Source organism: Oncorhynchus gorbuscha, linkage group LG15, assembly GCF_021184085.1.
Source record: "Oncorhynchus gorbuscha isolate QuinsamMale2020 ecotype Even-year linkage group LG15, OgorEven_v1.0, whole genome shotgun sequence".
NCBI lineage: Eukaryota > Metazoa > Chordata > Actinopteri > Salmoniformes > Salmonidae > Oncorhynchus > Oncorhynchus gorbuscha.
The window spans coordinates 20,216,408-20,240,129 of record NC_060187.1 but is presented as its reverse complement, the minus strand read 5'-3'; the positions used below and the strand labels follow the sequence as shown (position 1 = coordinate 20,240,129).

The window sequence follows — 23,722 nt, the reverse complement described above, 5'->3', positions numbered from 1 at the left end:
TTTGTTAAAAAAGTTTGAAATATCCAATAAATGTCGTTCCACTTCATGATTGTGTCCCACTTGTTGTTGATTCTTCACAAAAAAAATACTGTTTTATATCTTTATGTTTGAAGCCTGAAATGTGGCAAAAGGTCAAAGTTCAAGGGGGCTGAATATTTTCGCAAGGCACTGTAAGTTGGGCAGACCACACCACCCTCGGGAAAGCCCTGCGGTTGCGGAAGGTGCAGTTGCCATACCAGGAGGTGATACAGCCCGACAGGATCTGTCAATGGTGCATCTTTAAAAGTTTGTGAGGGTCTTAGGGGTAGTACATGGGTAGCTGAGCATGCATAATTTAAGGGGCCGCTGTGTTGAGGATCAGTATAGTGGAAGAGTTGTTTACTATATTCACCACCTGGGGGCGGCCCGTCAGGAAGTCCAGGACCCAGTTGCACAGAGCGGGGTTCAGATCCAGAGCCCCAAGCTTAATGATGAGCTTGGAGCGTACTATGGTGTTGAAGGCTAAGCTGTACTCAATGAACAGTATTCTTACATAGGTATTCCTCTTGTCCAGATGGGTTAGGCAGTGTGCAGTGCAACGGCATCATCCGTGGATCTACTGGGGCGGTATGCAATTGCAGTGGGTCTAGTTGTGTCGGGTAAGGTGGAGGTGATATGATCCTTAACTAGCCTCTCAAAGCACTTCATGATGACAGAAGTGGGTGCTATGGGGCGATAGCCATTTAAGGAAAAGGGGAGACCTAGTCAGCTGTACAACTGAATGCCTTCAACTGAAATGTGTCTCCCACATTTAACCCAACCCCTCTGAATCAGAGAGGTGTGGGGGGCTGGCTTAAATCAACATCCACAGCACCCGGGGAACAGTGAGTTAACTGCCTTGCTCAGGGGCAGAACAACAGATTTTCACCTTGTCAGCTCGGGAATCCGATCCAGCAACCTTTCGGTTACTGGCCTACCGCTCTTACCACTAGGCTACCATTTAGTTCAGTTAACTTTGCTTTCATGGGTACAGGAACAATGGTGGACATCTTGAAGCAAGTGGGACCGCAGACTGGGATAAGGAGAGATTGAATATGTCCATAAACACTCCAGCCAGCTGGTCTGCAAAAGCTCTGGGGATGCAGCGAGGGTTAACATGCTTAAATGTCTTACTCGCGTCGGCCACGAAGAAAACGAGAGCCCACAGTCCTAGGGAGCGGCCCGCGTCGGTGACACTATCAAACGCACTTAAGCAGTAGATGGTCCGGATTCTTCCCTCCTGGACCTAGGACAGCATCTAGACCACCCGCTCTGCTCCTTTTCATGCAGCTTTCAACTTCTCCTACATGTTAAACTGTGGTCCTGTGTGGCTCAGTTGGTAGAGCATGGAGCTTACAACGCCAGGGTTGTGGGTTTGATTCCCACAGGGGACCAGTCAAGTCACTCTGGATAAGAGCGCCTGCTAAATTACTAAAATGTTAATGTACTGTAATGTTTCATTTGTTTGTCATAGGGTTTGGACACACCTACTCATTCAAGGGTTTTTCTTTATTTTACTATTTTCTACATTGTAGAACGATAGTGAACTCTTCCAAAGTGGAAGAGTCTTCAAATAAAAGGGGGACCACCTTTTATGTATTAATCAGAACAGGGTGTTTCACAGAGGAGAAAGAGAGGATGTTTCCTCTTTCTTTCGTTTGCTTTCTTCCGGAACGGTAGTTTATATCAGAAGAAGACGGAGCATTCCATTGACAATACAAGGTTCACAACAAAAAAAAGAAAGCAATGATGTTTATTTTGAACCCTTTGCCTTGATGACAGGTTTGCAAAAGTTTGACTGGTTCTGTATACATAAGTCCAGTTAATAGTCATTAAGATCATTACGGTTGATGATGTGTGTCTGGTTGAATCCTATAGGAAATTACCATTGAAGCTTCCCCAATCCCAAACTGTAGCTTTAAACCTTTTAGTGTAATCTAGGGGATGGAAACGATGGGTTGTGGTTACAGTATTAGTGGTCACCACATTTAAGACCATCTCTTCAGCGCAGTCAGTCCAGTTATCGTCTCCCTTCCTCTGCTCCTCTCCCTTCCTCTGCTCCGACTCATCCATAACACTATACTGTGCAACATTTTCTGTTCAAGTTCATGAAAGTATGAAGCATTTGGGTTTCATGTCTTTATAGTGTTGTGTGCTCATATTAAATGGACAATCTTGGATTACTACATCGTTGTAACACCCAGGATATTATTAGCATTCACAGTGACGGACACAGATAGTAATGACAATAGTGCCAACCATGTCGGATGATCTTTGACCCCATAATGTGTCCTCTTACACCCACCATCAACCCCATAGTGTCTCAGCGGCACGTTGCCTCAGTCAATCCAATGACCTCACTCAGGGCCCAGCTGCGTCCTGCTGTCTCCCTGATTGCAGTCCGGGTTTCATCCTGGCATCGACCCATCCAATAAACAAACATCAACCATGTAACAAGCTCCGCCTGTTGACAAACAACAAACAGCAGTTCACACACTCTGAGCTGTCACTATTCATTAGAGGGATACTGGCTGAAGGACCTGACCTATATTGCAGCAGGCAGGCGGCCATGTTGGGAAACGCTGGTCCCCAGGGAAAGGTACATTTTCTATTGACTGGCTTTTATGAGAATCAAATCAAATTTATTTATATAGCCCTTCGTACATCAGCTGATATCTCAAAGTGCTGTACAGAAACCCAGCCTAAAACCCAAACAGCAAGCAATGCAGGTCTAGAAAAAACTCCCTAGAAAGGCCAAAACCTAGGAAGAAACCTAGAGAGGAACCAGGCTATGAGGGGTGGCCAGTCCTCTTCTGGCTGTGCCGGGTGGAGATTATAACAGAACATGGCCAAGATGTTCAAATGTTCATAAATGATAAGCATGATCAAATAATAATAATCACAGTAGTTGTCGAGGGTGCAGCAAGTCAGCACCTCAGGAGTAAATGTCAGTTGGCTTTTCATAGCCGATCATTAAGAGTATCTCTACCACTCCTGCTGTCTCTAGAGAGTTGAAAACAGCAGGTCTGGGATAGGTAGCACGTCCGGTGAACAGGTTAGGATTCCATAGCCGCAGGCAGAACAGTTGAAACTGGAGCAGCAGCACAGCCAGGTGGACTGGGGACAGCAAGGAGTCATCATGCCAGGTAGTCTTGAGGCATGGTCCTAGGGCTCAGGTCCTCCGAGAGGGAGAAAGAAAGAGAGAATTAGAGAGAGCATACTTAAATTCACACAGGACACTGGATAAGACAGGAGAAATACTCCAGATATAACAGACTGACCCTATCCCCCCCCGACACATAAACTACTGCAGCATAAATACTGGAGGCTGAGACAGGAGGGGCCAGGAGACACAGGAAGGATATAACCCCACCCACTTTGCCAAAGCACAGCCCCCACACCACTAGAGGGATATCTTCAACTCAAGTGACACACCCCTCCTAGGGACGGCATGAAAGTGCACCAGTAAGCCAGTGACTCAGCCACTGTAATAGGGTTAGAGGCAGAGAATCCCAGTGGAAAGAGGGGAACCGGCCAGGCAGAGACAGCAAGGGCGGTTCGTTGCTCCAGAGCCTTTACGTTCACCTTCACACTCCTGGGCCAGACTACACTCAATCATATGACCCACTGAAGATATGAGTCTTCAGTAAAGACTTAAAGGTTGAGACCGAGTCTGCGTCTCTCACATGGGTAGGCAGACCAATCCATAAAACTGGAGCTCTATGGGAGAAAGCCCTGCCTCCAGCTGTTTGCTTAGAAGTTCTAGGGACAATTAGGCGGCCTGCGTCTTGTGACCGTAGCGTACATGTAGGTATGTACGGCAGGACCAAATCAGAGAGATAGGTAGGAGCAAGCCCATGTAATGCTCTGTAAGTTAGCAGTAAAACCTGGAAATCAGCCCTTGCCTTAACAGGAAGCCAGTGTAGGGAGGGAGGTTAGCACTGGAGTAATATGATCACATTTATTGGTTCTAGCAGCCGTATTTAGCACTAACTGAAGTTTATTTAGTGCTTTATCAGGGTAGCCAGAAAGTAGAGTATTGCAGTAGTCTAACCTAGAAGTAACAAATGCATGGATTAAGTTTTCTGCATCATTTTTAGACAGAAAGTTTCTGATTTTTGCAATGTTACGTAGATGGAAAAAAGCTGTCCTTGACACGGTCTTGATATGTTCGTCAAAAGAGAGATCAGGGTCCAGAGTAACGCCGAGAACACAGGGAACACATCAGTCTGCCTTCCTCTCTCTCGTATCATGTACGTATTGTATTGACCAAGCTATGGAGAGACGTAGGGGTTATCTTGACAGCTTTTCCCAGCAGATTCAGACCCTAGACGTACATATGATCTCCAGAAAGCTGGCTGATGTGCAACTAATAAACGAACATCTAATACACAACCTGAACAACAGTTTTATTGAATTACTACCTTTCTAAGTGTTGACATTCCAGCCTCAAATGTCACTTCAGGTAAAGCATCTGAGAAGAATGCAACACTATGACAACAGCATGGCAGAGACGTGTTAGAAAGGTACATCGATATACACACTATTCCTCTCCATCTTCTCTCTACATCTCTCCATCTTCTCTCTACATCTCTCCTTCCACTTCCTCACTTTGTGCTCTGTCCTCCACCCAGTAGCATCAGCAGGCTGACTGAAATGGTATCTGTTCCTCCCAGCTCTCACTCTCTTTCTCTGCCCAATTGCATGTATCCTAGTGCTTTTCCAACCTAAGCCTGGCATCGGCCTGGATTTCCAGAGCCCAAACTCTCACTCCGAGGCCAGGGAAAGTGACTAGCCCCTCCAGGAAAGCAGGCGAGAGCCATTCAGGAGAGGCTAGCGATTAGCCACACATGGTCAGGAGTTCCTTAGCCTTTCTTAATTTCGACTGGAACCCAGGGCTGTGTATGTTTTACATGTTGACAGGTACTGGACAGAAGTTATAATTTATTAATATTAGGTGCAATACATGAGTATTGCATATAGCAGTTACTGTGGAGATGTGGACCTCTGATCAATGACCTTTACATTGACATGATGAATGTTCTGATATTTGACACTTTTGAACACTCTGGTGTTCTTTGGTCACAAGCTGAGAGAAAATGATTTTCTGTTACTGAGTACTGACCTTGCTTATTTACAATAATACATAATAGTCCTGTGCTTTAGCAGAACTGTGCTTGGTCAGAAAGGCAATCGGTGAGCATTATAGAGTTAACAGTTGTTTTTAATCTGCTATCCTAAACAGAGTAAATTAATTAAGAACAGATTACATAATTACAGGCACAGCAACATTACAAGCACAGCATCATATATGGGCTCTAAAACACCTGTGAGAGATTTACCTTGGTTCATAAAACAAGAACAATATGGACTTCGTAATACTCTGCTATAGGGCACAATCCCTGACTCCACAGCATTTCGCCAAACCATTCCCTGTCCTTTGTGCAAAACACTTCCGTGTTCCTTTATGAATTCATTAGCCTTGTCTTAGCATGTTTGATTACACTTTAACGCATTTAATTGATGTCTACATGTCTACATGCATCTATTTGGTGCCAACAATCCATCCACACAGCCCAGTCCCATGGTAGGGTAATGGTAATGACAACACAACGGTAGTGTCTCATAGCAGTGCTCTCTCTGGCATTGATCGATTGTCCCTTATTTGATGTGGCCTGTTGGATCTGAACTACAGAGACAACCCCCCCCCCCCATCCCCTCCCCTCCCAACCCCCTTTTACTAGGAAGGAAGTGCTCACCCACTGGTTGTCTGTTCACTCTTGAGAGAGAGGCAGGAGGATGGGGCAAGCCAGGAGATGGTGGAGGTGTCAATGGGGAGGGAGGCTGAGGAGGAGGGGGGTGGGGTAATATTTACATTGAGCTCTTCCTCTTGCTGGCCAGGGGCCCATGGGAAAAGAATATGAAAGACAAACAATGAACAATAGATGGTTTTGGGGGTGAGCTACGGTGCCAACACAGCGTGTGCCATGGGACAGAGGGATGAATGTAGGGGTGGGGGGTCTCTAGTCCTGGTGTAGCTGGGGGTTAGAATGACTTCACTGGCTCTCTGTAGAAAACACCTGAACTATTTTACACTGAAATGTGCACTTTTGGGACTATTCCATTGGTTCAAATTGTACTGGGTAAACCAAATCAAGCACAGCGTAAGTATTTGAAAGTATGTGACTTATGTATTTGACCTAGGTCTGTCTGCAACTAGCGACTCTCTGAAGTGTCTACGATACTCCAAACACCAAAGAGAATATTCTGGTCATGCTATAGATGCCAGCTGGGAGTCTGAGCTCCTTTCCTCCTTTCTCTTTTCACGGTGCATCACTGCGGCATTTCCACTTGTTCTGGGAAAGACACAGGCAGCATCATTAGAGCTGCAACAGGGAGTCAGGGAGAGACCACCCAGGCACACTGGAGCTCTGAGCGCTGATACCAACATATTTATCTCACCAAATTGTCCAAGGCACGGCAGAGCGTGTTTCTGTATGATAAGACCTGGCCACCCAGCCCCCCCCCGCCCCTCTGGGGAACCTGTATTTTCCAATTAGCCAGGGTTAATGTGATAATGGAGGGATCAAACTGTGATTTGGGCAGTTGGTGGTTGGTTTGGCGACTACCCAATCTCTTCATTGCTGTGGCCCAGGTCCAGCACATTGCAGTGAGTTTGAGTGGATGCTTAGGCTCTGACTGGCTCTGTAAGGGCTAATTTAAGGTAATGACTTTGTAGGATTTGGGCCTTCTCAGCTCCCAGGGGTAGGCTACTGCAGCCCTTTGCCAAGAAGTAAGAATAATGGTTTCATATTACGCATACCGGCAAGGACTGGACTGGTGCTCCTTCCAGAACTTGAGGGGTTTTGGTGCTTTGACCAGAGGGAGTCGTAATGGTTTTTTTTGTTCTTGTTTTTCCCCCACAAGTTAGAGTTCTGAGGGATTCGCATGCGAGGCGTGGTGGCCCGGCGACCAAGGATTCTGGGAGAAATCTGACGCCAAGTTCCAGCTGTCCATTACACGCCATTGGGTTTCATGACCACTTAAAGTAGACGCGCCAACCAGCTCCTGTTTTCACAGACCCTAGACACGACCCTGAGAACTGAACTACTACGGAAAAATTCTGCATTCTACTACACAGAAATATTCTGCAAGGAACATTCTACTACAGAAACATTGAACATTCTACTACACAGAAATATTCCGCATGGAACATTCTACTACAGAAACATTGAACATTCTACTACACAGAAATATAGTGTGACGACCCTCCCACTCTTGTCTGCCGTAATCTGTCTTTGTTCTTGTTTCCTTATTAGGATGCCGGTAGGCGGAGTTGGGAGGGTCGTCAGCTTCATGGGAAACACCTGGGCCAGGTGTCTCCCAGGATAAATAGACCTCTTCCACATTCATGGAGGAGACTCTCTCCATGCAGACACCTTTGTAGATTGTGGTGTGGTTCTTGGTGGCCGTTTGTTTGTTTGCTTTGGCACCTTTCAACACCTAGCATTATCACATTCATTCATGCATGCAAAACACTCACTTACACTACGGATTACTGATTACACACACCATTGGATATTTTCCTTAGTTGCTTAAGTTAATAAATATATCTTTTGTTACTCCTTATCTCCACGTTGTCTCCCTTTTGTTACGGGCTTTGAGCCGGTTCGTGACTAGTGGGGGCTCATCCGGGATCTTTGAACTATTGGTTTGGGAGACCGTGGAGGTACGCGTTTGGTTTGAATATTTTGTTTGAGTTTGATATGCCCAGTATTGGTTGCCTTTGTTGTTAGGTTTGTGTGCTGTGTTGGAGAGTATAATGGTTAGTTTCCAGGCCCTGCCTAGCCTGAACTCTTGTTCTACTTTCTGTTGGAATGTCAGTCTGAGGTGAGTAATCTGCTGTGTACCTCGGTGGGAGATTTGGGTAGGGTATTGGAACTTGCTACCCGGAGCTATAGCCTTTTTCCCCTGATAGGTTTAGCGACGTGTTTCATTTTTTGGAATATGTTGGGCATGGTTAATGTTTGTTATTTTTGTGTGGTGTCTGTGGACTGAGCAGTTGTCTCGGGGGCACATCCGTGGCTTGGTAGAATTTGTCAGCATGCTGGGGAGTTCTATTTCCTTGCCAGCGGGCTACAGTGCGTAAATTCCCACCGCAAATCTGCACGAAGACTAGGGTTGAGTTATTGTAGGTTTTGGGGAAGCTCCATATCTCATATCTCTTCTGTGGTGCTCAGGGTGATTGTCAATTCTCGGGTTGTGGTCTAGTGTGCTCAGCAGAAGGGAAGAGCGAGAATTTTTTTTGTGTGATTATGGTGTCTTATGTAGATAAGTTCATTCGCTCTCCATCAGAGGAATTGTTAGATTTAGGTACTAAAGAACAGCTGTTGAAGGTCGCGGAACACGGCAAGGTTGAGATTAGTGATAAACGTCTAAAGAATTCTATTAGGTTGATATTGAAGGCCAATCTGATGGAGAGTGGTATTCTTGAAGTTACCACTGGGCCAGCCTCTGCTGAGGATTTGTCGTCTCCCCATAACGTTACAATGGCCATTCCATCGGTTAGGCCTAGTAGCCTTCTTTTTGAACAGCAGAAAGAACTGCTTTTGTTACAGCTAGAGCATGATCGTGAGAAGCTAGAGCATGATCGTGTAAAATATGAAAAGGAATTGGCATTTAAACAAGATATGGAGCATGCTAAAATCAAGTTGCAACAAGAACGTATAGAGTTGGTTAGCGAAGGAAAGATCTCAGGGGAGAGTTTGTTTTGGAAAGGTGACCCAGATTTACCTAGGGGTAGTTCTGCTTTTGGTCGTGCCCCAGAGACATTTGATATTGTTGGGAACTTACGGTTATTGCCTCGGTTTAATGAAAGGGACCCCGAGACATTCTTTTCGTTGTTTGAGCGGGTTGCTGACGCTAGGAGTTGGCCTGATTCTGACCTCACTTTAATGTTGCAGTGTGTGCTGACTGGTAAAGCGCAGGAAGCATATTCAGCTCTTAGTGTACACGACAGTGCCAGTTATGATAAAGTTAAAACAGCTGTGTTACAGATTTATGAATTGGTCCCTGAGGCTTACCGCCAATGATTTAGAACTTTAAAAAGGGATGATAACCAGACTCATGTTGAGTTTGCGCGACAGTTATCTTTACAGTTTAATCGCTGGTGTTCCGCCTCTGCAGTTGTGACTTTCCAAGGGCTGTGTGATCTGATTATGTTAGAGCAATTTAAGGACACAATTCCTGATCGTATTGCCACGTATATTAATGAACAGAAAGTAAAGAATGTTGCTGAAGCTGCGGTTTTGGCGGACGAGTATGTGTTGACTCACAAAAGTGTCTTTGCAGAGCCCTGTATTCGGAAAGAGTGGGGGCGTTCGGATAGATTTGGGCTTCGCTCACCGAGATACTTTGGTTCTCGGGCAGAGTTCTATTCAACTAGGGTTGAACCTGACTCCCATGGTAAAGCTGACTTTGGGCAGGAGTGTCACTACTGTCAAGGTTCAGGTCACTGGAAAAACGAATGTCCACTTCTCAGGTCAAAGGGTGCTTACGCTAAATCTAAGCCTACTGCGTTAGCTGCACCTGTTCCACATCAGTTCATTCATGACTCATTTCCTCAGGCCCAGGAGAATGTGAAAGTCCATATTGATCCAGACTATTTACCTTTCATTACAGAAGGTTTTGTGTCTATGTTAGGAAGTAAAGACCTAGTGCCACTTAAGATCCTGAGAGACACAGGTGCCTCTGAATCATTTGTGTTGGAGTCTGTGTTACCCTTTTCTGCTGAGACTGATTCGGGGAATAGTGTTCTAATTAGGGGAATAGGTTTGAACACTCTGTCAGTTCCATTGCATAAACTGATGTTGGATTGTGGGCTGGTGAAGGGTGAAGTTGTTGTGGGTGTGCGTCCTTCGTTGCCTATTGAGGGTATCGATGTTATCCTTGGGAATAACTTGGCTGGTGAGCGTGTATGGCCTGTCGTGTTTCCATCTCTAGTGGTTTCCACTAAGCCGTCATTTGTTGGGATTCCTGATGAGAGTGTAGAGTTTCCCAGAGGTGTTCTCTGCGTGTGCAGTGACACGTTCTATGAGCCGTGGCGAACTGGTCACTGCGCCGACTAATGATAATAATACAAAGTATGTCACTGTTTTCCCTGTTATCCCGTTATCTGTAACCCACTCAGATCTAATCAATGCGCAACGGGATGACCCCACGTTGGAAGAGTTGCGTGATCAAATTGTGCCTATAGAACAGTTGGGAGATGTCGCCCATGGCTATTTTCTCCAAGAGGATGTCCTGATGAGAAAGTGGGTGTCTCATGATAGTGTTTTTCTGGGGGAGGCAATTAGTCAGGTTGTTGTACCCGTTAAGCTTCATGAGTTGGTGTTGGAAACTTCTCACAGCGACGTTGCTGGACATATGGGGGTGAGGAAAACCTACAATCGCATATTAAGACATTTCTTTTGGCCTAGATTAAAGAGGGATGTTTCTGATTTTATCAAAACTTGTCACACCTGTCAATTAACTGGTAAGCCTAATCAAGCTATTAAACAAGTACCATTGTTTCCTATTCCTGTACTCAGCCAACCTTTTGAGTATCTGATTATTGACTGTGTGGGTCCTCTGCCCCGTTCTAAAAAGGGTAGCAGTTACCTGTTCACTGTGATGTGTCAGACCACTAGGTTTCCTGCTGCCTATCCTCTCCGATCTATCACGACTAAATCGGTGTTAAAAGCTTTGACTCAGTTTCTCTCATTGTTTGGAATCCCAAAGGTCATTCAGAGTGATCAAGGATCTAATTTTACCTCTAATCTGTTTGGTCGGGTTCTTCAACAGCTCCATATTAAACACAATTTGTCTAGCGCCTATCACGCGCAAAGTCAAGGAGCACTGGAACGTTTCCATCAAACACTTAAGTCTTTGTTGAGAGCTTATTGTACTGAGATGGATAAGGATTGGGAGGAGGGGTTGCCTTGTTTACTGTTAGCCGCTAGGGAAGTTTCACAGGAGAGCACAGGTTTCAGTCCAAATGACCTTGTGTTTGGACATAGGGTGTGTGGACTTTTATCTGTTCTCCAGGATGACTGGAAGTCTCTCGAGCCTCCTCAGTCCCTGTTATCGTATGTGTGTGATTTCCGGTGACGGCTGGTGAAATGGCTAAAAATAAGTTATCTTCACAGGAGAGGATGAAGGGCATATTTGATCGCCGAACTGAGCCTCGTCACTTTAGTCCAGGTGACCAGGTTCTTGCTCTGCTGCCAATTGTTGGTTCTCCTTTTCAAGCCAAGTTTCAAGGTCCATATACAGTGGTGCGCCAGTACACTGAGCAAAATTATCTAGTTGCCACTCCAGAACGGAGGAAAGCACACCAGCTGTGCCATGTAAATCTGTTAAAACCCTATTATGCACGTTCCTCTGAGACTGAACAGTGGGATTCTACAGAGGACGGTAAACCTGTTCTTTTGGCTGATACCGTTGTTTCCTTGGGTTCTTGTCGTGCTAGATCTGTGCATGAGGAGGAAGATGTTCCTGGTCCTGACGATTGTATATTGCAGGGTAGATGGAAAAATTCAGAAACACTGGATATTTTAGACAGTCTTCTCACTCACCTACCTGTTGATGGGCGGAAAGAGATGGTTGGTCTGATTCAGAGATTTCCAGGTTTGTTTTCTGATACACCTACACGTACAAACTTAATAGAACATGATATTGACATTGGAGGTGTTGACCCCATTCGTCAGCGGTTCTATAGAGTTTCTTCAGAGAAACTACGTTGTCTGGATGCTGAGGTCAAGTACATGCTGGAGAGTAAGATAGCAGAGCCTTCTTTCTCCAGTTGGGCTTCTCCCTGTATCTTGATCAGGAAACCGGATGGAACAAACCGTTTTTGTACGGACTACCGTAAGGTAAACAGTGTCACAAAGCCAGATTCATTTCCTCTTCCTCGGAGGGAGGACTGTGTTGATCAAGTCGGTGCAGCTAAGTTTGTGAGCAAATTTGACCTGTTAAAAGGCTATTGGCAGGTGCCACTGACGAGTAGGGCACGTGAAATATATGAATCGTTGGAAGTGACTATGAATCGTTGTGAGTTGTAAAAATTAAGAAGGACCCTGATGTTCTTTTCGTTGGAGCTTGTAGCTGGTTGTCTTTTGTGCCATGTCCCTGAATGTTTACGTGACTGACCATTGTTTCGGGTTGTCATGTTCTATCTTTACTGTCTGTTCCCTCCTGGTCTTGTGTTCTTCTTTCCTCTTAAAATATTGCTTCCTATGCACAAAGGTTGCTGAGGTCTGGGGGGAGGAGGAGGTTGGTTGGTGCAGGTGGAGGTGTGAACACATAACCCCTCGTCAATTTGGGACGCAGGGGCCTGTGTCAATTTGGGACGCAGGGGCCTGTGTCAATTTGGGACGCAGGGGCCTGTGTCAATTTGGGGGGGGCCGTCAAGGGGCCTGTGTCAATTTGGGACGTCAGGGGCCTGTGTCAATTTGGGACGCAGGGGCCTGTGTCAATTTGGGCTGTGGGAGGCCGGTATGTTGTTCCGGGGTCCTTGTTGGTCCCCGGTTTTATGGGGGGGAATGTGACGACCCTCCCACTCTTGTCTGCCGTATTCTGTCTTTGTTCTTGTTTCCTTATTAGGATGCCGGTAGGCGGAGTTGGGAGGGTCGTCAGCTTCATGGGAAACACCTGGGCCAGGTGTCTCCCAGGATAAATAGACCTCTTCCACATTCATGGAGGAGACTCTCTCCATGCAGACACCTTTGTAGATTGTGTTGTGGTTCTTGGTGGCCTTTTGTTTGTTTGCTTTGGCACCTTTCAACACCTAGCATTATCACATTCATTCATGCATGCAAAACACTCACTTACACTACGGATTACTGATTACACACACCATTGGATATTTTCCTTAGTTGCTTTAGTTAATAAATATATCTTTTGTTACTCCTTATCTCCACGTTGTCTCCCTTTTTTACGGGCGTTGAGCCGGTTCTTGACACATTCTACTACACAGAAATATTTTGCATGGAACATTCTACTACAGAAACATTGAACATTCTACTACACAGAAATATTCTGCATGGAACATTCTACTACAGAAACATTGAACATTCTTCTACACAGAAATATTTTGCTTAGAACATTTCACTACTAGTACACAAATGAGCCAAGAGAACCTTGTGGAAGATTCTAAAACAGTAACTGCGCATGATTTGGGTTACCTGGTGCAATGGAGCAAATGGAATAGTCCCAAAAATAAATAAAGCGGGGGGAAAACCAGACAGCCAATACTCCTATGGGGAATCAATCAATCAAATTCATTTACAAAGTGCTGTACAGAAACCCAGCCTAAACCCCAAACAGCAAGCAATGCAGATGTAGAAGCAATGCAGACTCCCAAATTAAAATACATGTACATTTACATTCCATTTTTTGTCTAGTTCTTAAACATGTATTTCTAATTGAAAATGTTCTTATATTGCTTTACTAAGTCAATACATACATATAGCAAGACACAGTATATAGAGACAACTATTGATTCTAAGTGGGTGAGTTATTTTTCTCCATCAGAAAACCAACCAACCCAGTCCAGACATGTGTCAATCTCGGCCAGACGGCTCCCTGGAAGTGTTGCATAATAGTAGGATGTTTGCTGTGCAGTAGGTTATTGGGCAGGTCTGTGTGAACCACCCAGCACAATGAGATGTTTGAGTTTTATATCACAAACCTCACTTCCGACAAGGAAAATAAACGGTTGCCATCCCAAGGTTTGGCTTGGGCTCCTTGTTTTGAGAGCCAGCGAGTCAAGAATGACCTAATAAGAAACAAGCACTTGAGAAGGAGGAAGACACAGGTACAATTTTACGGTGTGCTTGGCAGGCACAGAACATGAACAGGGCAATATCTGTAGCAGTAAAGCATTTTCTACTGTCAATATTTCACACCTCAAAGATGATAGGGCTATTATTCTCAAAGAAACAATCAACAATTGTGAAAAATGTACACTACAAAGTGCTCTGTAAACCCAAATTATGGCCGTGTTTGAGGGCATCAAAACCATGATGTATCATGGGTAAATTGTGACTGACTAATCTAAAAGTAATAATGAGTCGTTATTTATGATTCAAGGTGATTTGTAGATCAGTCAGTAGCAGTGGTGATTTTAGCATGTAAAATCTAAGAACAAAAAAAACAAAAACATGTTTGCTGCATGCTAGCAAAGCCACGACACAACACTAAACAATATATATTCATTGCACTATAACGGTGAAAACAAACTGTAAGGGAAAACGTAAAGCCGTCCCAACAACAGAGCTTTCTTTTCAGCACCGTTAAATGAATCCTTACCACTGCTACACTTGGCTACCAGCAAAGCCTTGTCTGGACGCGAAACAGTTAATTCATCCTCATTTACTGCCTTTTTTAAAAACATAGCTGATATGGCTGACTTGCTTAAACAAATGTGGTTTCTACTGACAGTTCTGACAATTGAGATGTACAAACTATGGCATAAGGGAACAACGAGCAATCGTAATTTTGATTAAGATATTAATGAGCAAGCTAGGAAGGACGTAGTCAGTATAACTATTTGTTTAGAACTTTTGAAATGTACAGCTCAGTATTCTCCCTGTACACCAAATCAGAACCGTAGGCTAAATAAAGAGGGCAATAGAAGCAGACAATGAAAGCTCTTACAATATTTGATGATTACATTTCTCTAAAACAGGCTATATGTGCACCATCAAGTCAGAACAGTAGGCTAAGTTATGAGGGAGGAATGAGACCAAATTATTAGGGTGATGCACATGGGCTACTAACAGCTTACTACACAACATACACTTAGTATTACTTTCTTAGCGACAGTATATCCCTGGCATATTACATAATTTATGCAGCAGCATACGCTAGATTTTTGGACTCACCTTGTTGTGCTGTGCTCACTTGAACAGGAAGGTGGCGAAGCGGTCCTTACTGTGGGCTCTAGAAAGAGTCCCACCTTTGAATTCTGAGTTGGATGAGCGCTCAAAATTATATATAGATATATATATAAGATGTTACCGTTTTTAATAGATATATATTATATTCTATTATAGCAGAATGGAGGGAAGTGGGGGTTTATATATTCTCAGAAGGCATAGATCACGGGGATATATATATAGATATATATAGAGATATATCAAATGACAATATAGATCGCCACAATGATATAGAGATGCCGGCCAAATAACCCCAATGATATGGACCTAGGGCTTGTTTATTATGCATGAGACTGCCGACTGACCATGACATATATATATATATATATAGAGATATATAGATATATATATATATATATATATATATATATATATACATATATATATATATATATATCTAAACATATCTATATCTATATATATATATATCTAAACATATCTATATCTATATATCTAAACATATATATATCTAAACATATCTATATCTATATCTATATATATCTAAACATATCTATTTGTTTAGATATATATTTACATTTACATTTAAGTCATTTAGCAGACGCTCTTATCCAGAGCGACTTACAAATTGGTGCGTTCATCTTATGACATATATATCTAAACATATCTATATATATATATATAAACATATCTATATGTTTATATATATATATAAACATATCTATATGTAAACATATCTATATGTTTAGATATATATATATATATATATATATATATATATATATATCTAAACATATAGATATGTTTACATATAGATATGTTTATATATATATATAAACATATAGATATGTTTATATATATATAAACATATAGATATGTTTAGATATATATATATATCTAAACATATAGATATGTTTAGATATACATATAGATATGTTTAGATATACATATAGATATGTTTAGATATACATATAGATATGTTTAGATATGTTTAGATATATATATATATATATATAAAGCATTTTAGCTATATAAAACGTAGAACATTTTACTCACTCAACTCAGCTATTGTGAGCTTATGCTCTGAAGGGATGCAAAGTAGAGTGCGTGATGTATCATCCCCGACTGGTCGTTGCAGGAAGTGGCAACCTGGAAGTTGATTTCGGAAAAGGTTAGCTGGGATTTTTCTTTCAACAGCACTTAATTGTAAGTTACCCGATGTTATCTATTTATTTAACTAAATGTTGTGACACAAATATGAACTATTTATCATGGTCTTAGTTCGTATCGCTTCAGAAGATTGTTTCCATTTCCAGCTAGCTAACGTTAGACAACTCGATAGTTCGCTAACAGTGTCCAGCCTTATATTGAAATACGGTCTCACGTTACTATGAATGTTTGTCTGATGGTTGTTAAGAGTCTATGTATTTTGGCTGACAGCGAACGAACTTGTTTAGCTATCAACGTTAGTTGCCCTAGCTAGCTCTGTGTCAATTGACCTGTCAAAAAAATCAACCCTGCTCATCGTTAACTGTTGACATGCTCATATGAATGTAATCATTAGTCGATTTTGCAAGTAAAACGAGAATTTATATTCTACAAATTGAGATAGGACCCTCCCTGTTTCGTATGGTCCCGAAACACTTTGAAACAGAGTCGGCGTAATATACGCCCCAGATTTCGCATTCAAGGGGTCATTGACTCATCTACCTGCCGACTGGGAGTGAAAACGTTTGGGAACCCCCAATTACAAGTCAGAATGTTGAATAAACGTAATTTGAACTTACTTTACCTGTTGTCAGCAGTTTTTGTCCTCGTGTCGTGTTATTAAGTGTTATTAACCCGACTTTCAGTACGGCGGCTAGTATTTCCGGTTTTGTGTTTACTATTCTGAAGTGATTCGCATGCGACAAAACACTTGCCCGAGCTTAACCGTACTACAGACCAAACGTTGTCGCATGCAATCAGCTGGCAAATATCACAAGCACTTTCAGCTGATTGCGAGGGAAAGTGCTTTGGTCACAACTTTCGGTTATATTCGGCTATTGTTTCCATATTGTGCATCACGCGCAATGCGCCAAGAGATTGATACAAACCGGCGCCGCAAAAACTCAGGTAAAAAATACTTTACTGTGGATATTGTATCTCCACTTCCTACCGTCAAAAGGACCAACAGCACAGACAATAGGTAAAGGAAGTGTCAATATCATTTTATTCAACATTCTGGATTGTAGTCTTTTTTAGGGCGACTTCTTTCAGACAGAATTTCCATGGGGTAACCACGGTAACAGTCTGATGTTTATGCATAGGCCTATGTAATGTCAATCTCATGAAATATACAATGTTTGGGCTATACGTGTAAATTTGACTCTGCAGATGTAGAGGAGCTCTGCAGGATAGAATGGAAACAGTGGCTTGTCAAACCAATGGCCATTTCCCCTTGTTGTTTTGTTTTATTGATGTGGCCTCAATAAGCCATCGGGAGCCCGGCATTGCCACCAGCCATTGAGGGAATGTTTCCTTTGAAATTCATGGCAGGTGCTATACTGCTTGCGTTACGCCGAGGTTTAATTAGCAATGGCTGACGCCTGTTCTTGGGAATTGAAATAATGAGAAATAAAGTTGAATTTGGTGGGTTACTATGTAGCAGAACGTCACATTGATGGCAACGCGTGTAGTGTAGCTGAAGTGTTACTGTTTGTGTGCGTGTTCTCCAAGCTTACTTGTATGATTTGTATTCATGGAAATGACAACAATAGAAGTATGTTGAGAATGTGAAATTATCATTATAAAAATGTTTGCTTGCATCAGAGTGTAGTTAGGCTGAGCCCACACTGTAGAGCTGTTTGTCTTTCATTATGGCCAGTTACTGCATGATTACACCCCATCAGATAGGTCAGGCGAATCATGTCAGGCACTGAGGCACTGTCCTGGATGGCCTCTGCACAGCCGCCAACCCTGATTGGCATGATTTTAGTGATTGACAGTTGGTAGATGATCCTTTTGCACTGATACAGCAGCATATTGCTGTGTTCTCAATCATCCATAATTGGTAGCTAGAAGGTCAGTGTTTTGAAACTATAGCATACAGAGCCTAGCTCTAACATAACAATGATGTATTTAGTCTCCTTGGATCAATTTTTAACTACTTTAACAGACTTCTGATCTAAATGAGACTTGGCAGAAGCCTACATTTATGTAAGTTACTGGTAAGTTTTTTTTTTGTATTTGTTTTTTGTAAGATTTTAAGCTTAGTATCATCTAAATGATGTAGGCCTAAGTGTGTCAGATAGGCAAGCAGCTGCCTTAATATATCAGAGCGCCACATTTTTCATGTTGGATCAGTGTTGAGGGTTCTTCTTATTGGTAGAGGAACATTACCCCTGCTGTGTCACCCTCAGAAATGAAAGGTCAAAGCACAGACCCTTGTTGCTGTGTGTGTGTCCTCGCATGTTGTACACTGTGTGCTGTTTCAGCTGGAGAGAGAGGGAGAGAGACTGCACAGGCAGCTCTTTCCCTTGCTGGTCGACAGCTTAAGGTATCACAAACTTAATGAGACTCAAGCCATGTCTTGTTATCACACCTAGGAATACAGTATGTTTAACATCAACTGGAAAATGAAGACTAACAGTAATATAGGTATTGTATTCTTGTGGTTCTCCTTTCAGCTTTGTTAAAGGATCTGAATTATTGCGTTGTGTGGGTGGGTGTGCAGGCCTCTCAGTTAATGTATTATTTTTGTAATGATTTTTTGAAATTCCCCCAAAATGTAAAACCTTTCTTAGTAATTATTGAATATGGTCTAAACCTTTACGCTGTGTGTGTAACATTCTGTGGTTGACACTAGTGATGCACTGATATTACATTTTTGGCTGATACCGATATTCAATATTTTTCATTGCCAAAAATACCTATACCGATAACCGATATTTAAGATTTTAACGGCCTTTTAAGTATTCTAGTACAGTTAAATAACTAACACACAGACATGGATGCAGCAGTCTAAGGCACTGCATCTCAGTGCAAGGGGCATCACTACAGTCCCTGGTTCGAATCCAGACTTTATCACATCCAGCTGTGATTAGGAGTCCCATAGGGCGGCGCACAATTGGCCCAGCGTTGTCCGCGCCTTCATTGTAAATAAGAATTTGTTCTTAACTGACTTGCCTAGTTAAATAAAGGTTACACCCACACACACCACAATGACCAAAAAGTTCTTTTGTTGGCATTTACGTATGTCCCCATTACCAGTAAAACCTAATCAAAACCTAATTCTTTCACTTACTTGCTGTGCTGTTTTGTTGTTCAGTCGTTTCATTCTCAACCAGGATTATTATGGAACGCCGTTTGGGTCTTTGCGTGTCAAATAACACTATGACGTGTCAAATAAGCTTGTTGATCAATCAGGATCTGACTATGACTGCAAGTCAATAATAATTTAACGCGTTCATACATTTTTAACGTAGTTGTTACACATTGATTACACTATCACTCGTATTTCATATGTCACAAGGATTCATCGACACGTATGCTATGATGCAGGTAAAGTTGTCTCGCGCACCTACAGTGCTGGTCATTAAAAAAGATAGCTAGCTCATGGATGCAAACAATGTTCTACAAAAATATAGCAAAACGTCAATCTATTTCAGTTGCTATAGTTAGCTAGCTCACTATCTTGCTAGGTGTCATCATGTAAAATAACCCTAATTTATAAGACTGTTCTTATTTGATTAATGGTGTTCTGACCCATCTATGTGAAGCTAGCCACAATGAGGATTAGCCACAATAGTGGACTTTGCGGTTAGCCTTCAAAATAAAACTATGGCACAATCCTACTATTTGTATTAATTTGCATCACTGTCAATGTCATACTTTTTTATTTTGAAGGCAAACCGCAAATTCCACTATTGTGCCTAATCCTTATTGTGGCTAGCTTCACAACACATAACCCAGTCCGGTCAAGCCTCACGAACAGAAGGGAGCTAGCTGGTTGCTTATAACGTTAGCTTTGTGCAACAGGGTTAAGTAGCTGGCTAGCTATTTATTTTCATGAACTGAAGGTCAATTTCAATAGGCAAACAACAAGTGGCAACCTAGCTAATACTTACTCACAAGGATTCCTAAATCATTGCTAAGAATAATGAAAATGACTGCAGTTTCTACTGGTCATGGTTTTCAGGCTGGTTGTATTGGTGCTAGCTAGGTACCAAGGTAAATCTAGTTACCCCTGAAGTTGCAGTCAAACAAATGTATGGTTTATTACCAACGTGATATTGTAAACACATCGTTCATGGGCGGTGTTTGCTTGTTTGCAGACTTTTTTGTAGAAGCTTTGACAGTACAACTGTATCTTTTTTGACATGCAAAAACCCAAACGGCATTCTATAGTATGTATGTCGTGAAGCAAATAGCAGTGACGGTATTACTGTGTAACATCTGGAAAAATAGCGCACTTGGTAGTGTGTACCGGTGCTCGACCAGTCTGCGAAAGCCAACATCACCTATAACAGAGAACGGTTGATTCTCAAGGTCAATTAATTCCATTATCTTGGCTTTAATGGATTTAGCCTTTTGTGATGTTTCGCTGAAATTTTTGTACTCTTTCAAATGACTGCTCGACTTTTTGACTGCTCGATTCACACAGCAGACATTGTGGGCTAGGTTAGGAATGCTGTGTTGCCCGTGCAGCGCCAAATTTTATGTGGCGTCATTACTTCCTGTACCTTCGATATAGGTATGCACTGTAGCTTTGACATTGGTTTTTAACATCTGCGTTAAATTTGACATCGGGCCGATACCGATGTTGGCATTTGTAGCTAATATTGGCCGATTCCAATATGTTCACCGATATATCGTGCATCCCTAGTTGACACATAGCATGTCACAGGAAATCAGTGCTAAGCTGTCTCTGTCTCTCTGTGGTTGAAACCTTTAGGAACCCCGTACCTCACCCTTGACCCCCACCCTCCTCCCTGGGGAGAACACAGGGACGTTTCCTGCCCCCTCACAGGGCTCTAATTGGAAATGTTGGGTGGGCCGGACGGCCCCTGTTTGTTTGTTTTGGTGGAATGCTCGACAGTGGGTTATATTTTTGTGGCATTTTCTCAGCAGTGGTTGCTGCTTTAGGATTAAGCCAGGGTTGGTTGAAGCAGAGCGGTTACAGCAGGGGTGGGAGGGTTGATGGGGGCAATGTTTTTGGAGTGGCACTTCTCTCTCACCCCTGATGTCACCCCTCTCTCCCCACTCCCCCCCACCTGCTGGCCGGGCCCTCTCATACAGTCTTTTTGAGTAGTTACACTGAGTGTGAGTGAAGGGTTATGTTTTTGGAATCAGTGGCACTTCTGTCTCACCTCTGTCATTCCTTTTCTCCCCCTCTTCCACACCTGGCTGGTAGCCACTCTTTCCCCTCTTTCAGTCCCCCCTGCTGACATACTTGTTTGTTGGCTATTGGTTTTCACAGTCCTTGGGTCAGTTCCCAGACCCAGTCAGACTACAGGGTAGTCCAGGACAGACCACACTGGATTCTGGGAGAGGAGGGATGGGTGATAACACAGTAATAACCCTTTAAAAACCTCTAACACAGTAATAAGGGATAATAACGAGGGGCTATGCGTTCTATGGAAAATAATCGAATCAAATTGTATTAGTCACATGTGCCGAATACAATAGGTGTAGTAGACCTTACAGTGAAATGCTTACTTATGAGCCTCTAACCAACAATGCAGTAAAAAAATATATATGAATAAGAAATAAAAGTAACAAGTAATTAAAGAGCAGCAGTAAAATAACAATAGCAAGACTATATACAGGGGGTTACCAGTACAGAGTCAATGTGCGGGGGCGCCGGTTATTTGAGGTAATATGAACATGTGGGTAGAGTTATTAACGTGACTATGCATAGATGATAACAACAGAGAGTAGCAGCGGTGTAAAAGACGCAATGCAAATAGTCTGGGTAGCCATTAGAGGTCAACCGATTATGATTTATAAACACTGATACCGATTATTGGAGGACCAAAAAAAGCTGCTACCGATCGTACGATTTATATATATTTGTAATAATGACAATTACAACAACACTGAATGAACACTTTTATTTGAACTTAATACATAAATTAAATCAATTTAGTCAAATAAATAATGAAACATGTTCAATTTGGTTGAAATAATGCAATACAAAGTGTTGAAGTGAAAGTGCAATATTTGCCATGTAAAAAAGCTAACGTTTAAGTTCCTTGCTCAGAACATGAGAACATATGAAAGCTGGTGGTTCCTTTTAACATGAGTCTTCAATATTCCGAGGTAAGAAGGTTTACGTTGTAGTTATAGGAGTTATAGGACTATTTCTCTCTATACCATTTGTAGTTCATATACCTTTGACTATTGGATGTTCTTAAAGGCACGATAGTTTTGCCAGTCTAATCTCGGGAGTTGATAGGCTTGAAGTCATAAACAGCGCAATGCTTGAAGCACAGCGAAGAGCTGCTGGCAAATGCAGGAAAGGGCTGTTTGAATGAATGCTTACGAGCCTGCTGCTGCCTACCACCGCTCAGTCAGACTGCTCTATCTAATATGAAATCATATACTTAATTATAATATAATAACACACAGAAATACGAGCCTTAGGTCATTAATATGGTAAAATCTGGAAACTATCATTTAGAAAACAAAATGTTTATTCTTTCAGTGAAATAGGGAACTGTTCTGTATTTTATCTAACGGGTGACATCCCTAAGTCTAAATATTGCAGTTACATTGTAGAACCTTCAATGTTATGTCATAATTATGTACAATTCTGGCAAATTAATTACGGTCTTCGCAACGAGCCAGGCGGCCCCAATTGCTGCAAATACCCTGACTCTGCTTGCCTGCAAGAGAAGTGACACAATTTCCAAATTTAAAAGTAATTAATGTTAGCAGGTAATATTAACTAAATATGCAGGTTTAAAAATATATATTTGTGTATTGGTGCAACGACTGTACTTTTTTTGCGAATGCACTTGTTAAATCAATCACCCGTTTGGCGAAGTAGGCTGTGATTCGATGATAAATTAACAGGCACCGCATCGATGATATGCAACGCAGGACAAGGTAGATAAACTAGTAATATCATCAACCATGTGTAGTTAACTAGTGATTTATGTTAAGATTGTTTTTTTAGATGATATATTTAATGCTAGCTAGCAACTTACCTTTGCTTCTTGCTGCACTCGCGTATCAGGTAGTTAGCCTGCCACGCAGTCTCCTTGTGGAGTGCAATGTAATCGGCCATAATCGATGTTCAAAAATGCAGATTACCGATTGTTATGAAAACCTGAAATCGGGCCTAATTAATCGGCCATTCCAATTAATCGGTTGACCTCTAGTAGCCATTTGATTCGGTGTTCAGGAGTCTTATGGCTTGGGGGTAGAAGCTGTTTAGAAGCCTCTTGGGCCTAGACTTGGCGCTCCGGTAACGCTTGCCATGCGGTAGCACAGAGAACAGTCTATGACTAGGGTGGCTGGAGTCTTTAACAATTTTTAGGACCTTCCACTGAAACTGCCTGGTATAGATGTCCTGGATGGCAGAGAGCTTAGCCCCAGTGATGCACTGGGCCGTTCACCCTACCCTCTGTAGTGCCTTGCGGTCGGAGGCCGAGCAGTTGCCATACCAGTCAGTGATGCACCATGCTCTCGATGGTGCAGCTGTAGAACCTTTTGAGGATCTGAGGACCCATGCCAAATCTTTTCAGTCTCCTGAGAGGGAATCGGTTTTGTTGTGCCCTCTT

General features: G+C 42.5%; 1 protein-coding gene and 1 long non-coding RNA gene across 8 annotated transcripts in view; one reads left to right on the top strand and one right to left on the bottom strand.

The window, feature by feature from the left end:
• Window positions 1-1,776: 1,776 nt before the first annotated feature.
• LOC123996729 lies at window positions 1,777-17,095 on the bottom strand. Of its 2 annotated transcripts, none has more exons than XR_006832030.1 (3): window positions 16,742-17,095; window positions 16,011-16,103; window positions 1,777-2,482 (listed from the first exon to the last, which is right to left on the bottom strand). It is a non-coding gene; the product is annotated as an uncharacterized LOC123996729 (long non-coding RNA). The 2 variants fall into 2 exon arrangements; XR_006832028.1 differs by having other exon boundaries at window positions 16,747-17,082.
• Window positions 16,029-23,722, top strand: part of LOC123996714 (exocyst complex component 2-like) — a 101,695-nt gene continuing 94,001 nt past the window's right edge. For 3 of the 6 annotated variants that reach the window (XR_006832027.1, XM_046300342.1, XM_046300346.1), the window contains exon 1: window positions 16,090-16,160. The gene's annotated coding sequence lies outside the window, so the exon portion shown is untranslated. Of the gene's footprint in view, window positions 16,161-16,908; window positions 17,070-23,722 lie in introns of those variants that run through there. The other 3 variants (XM_046300343.1, XM_046300345.1, XM_046300344.1) reach the window with 3 other exon arrangements.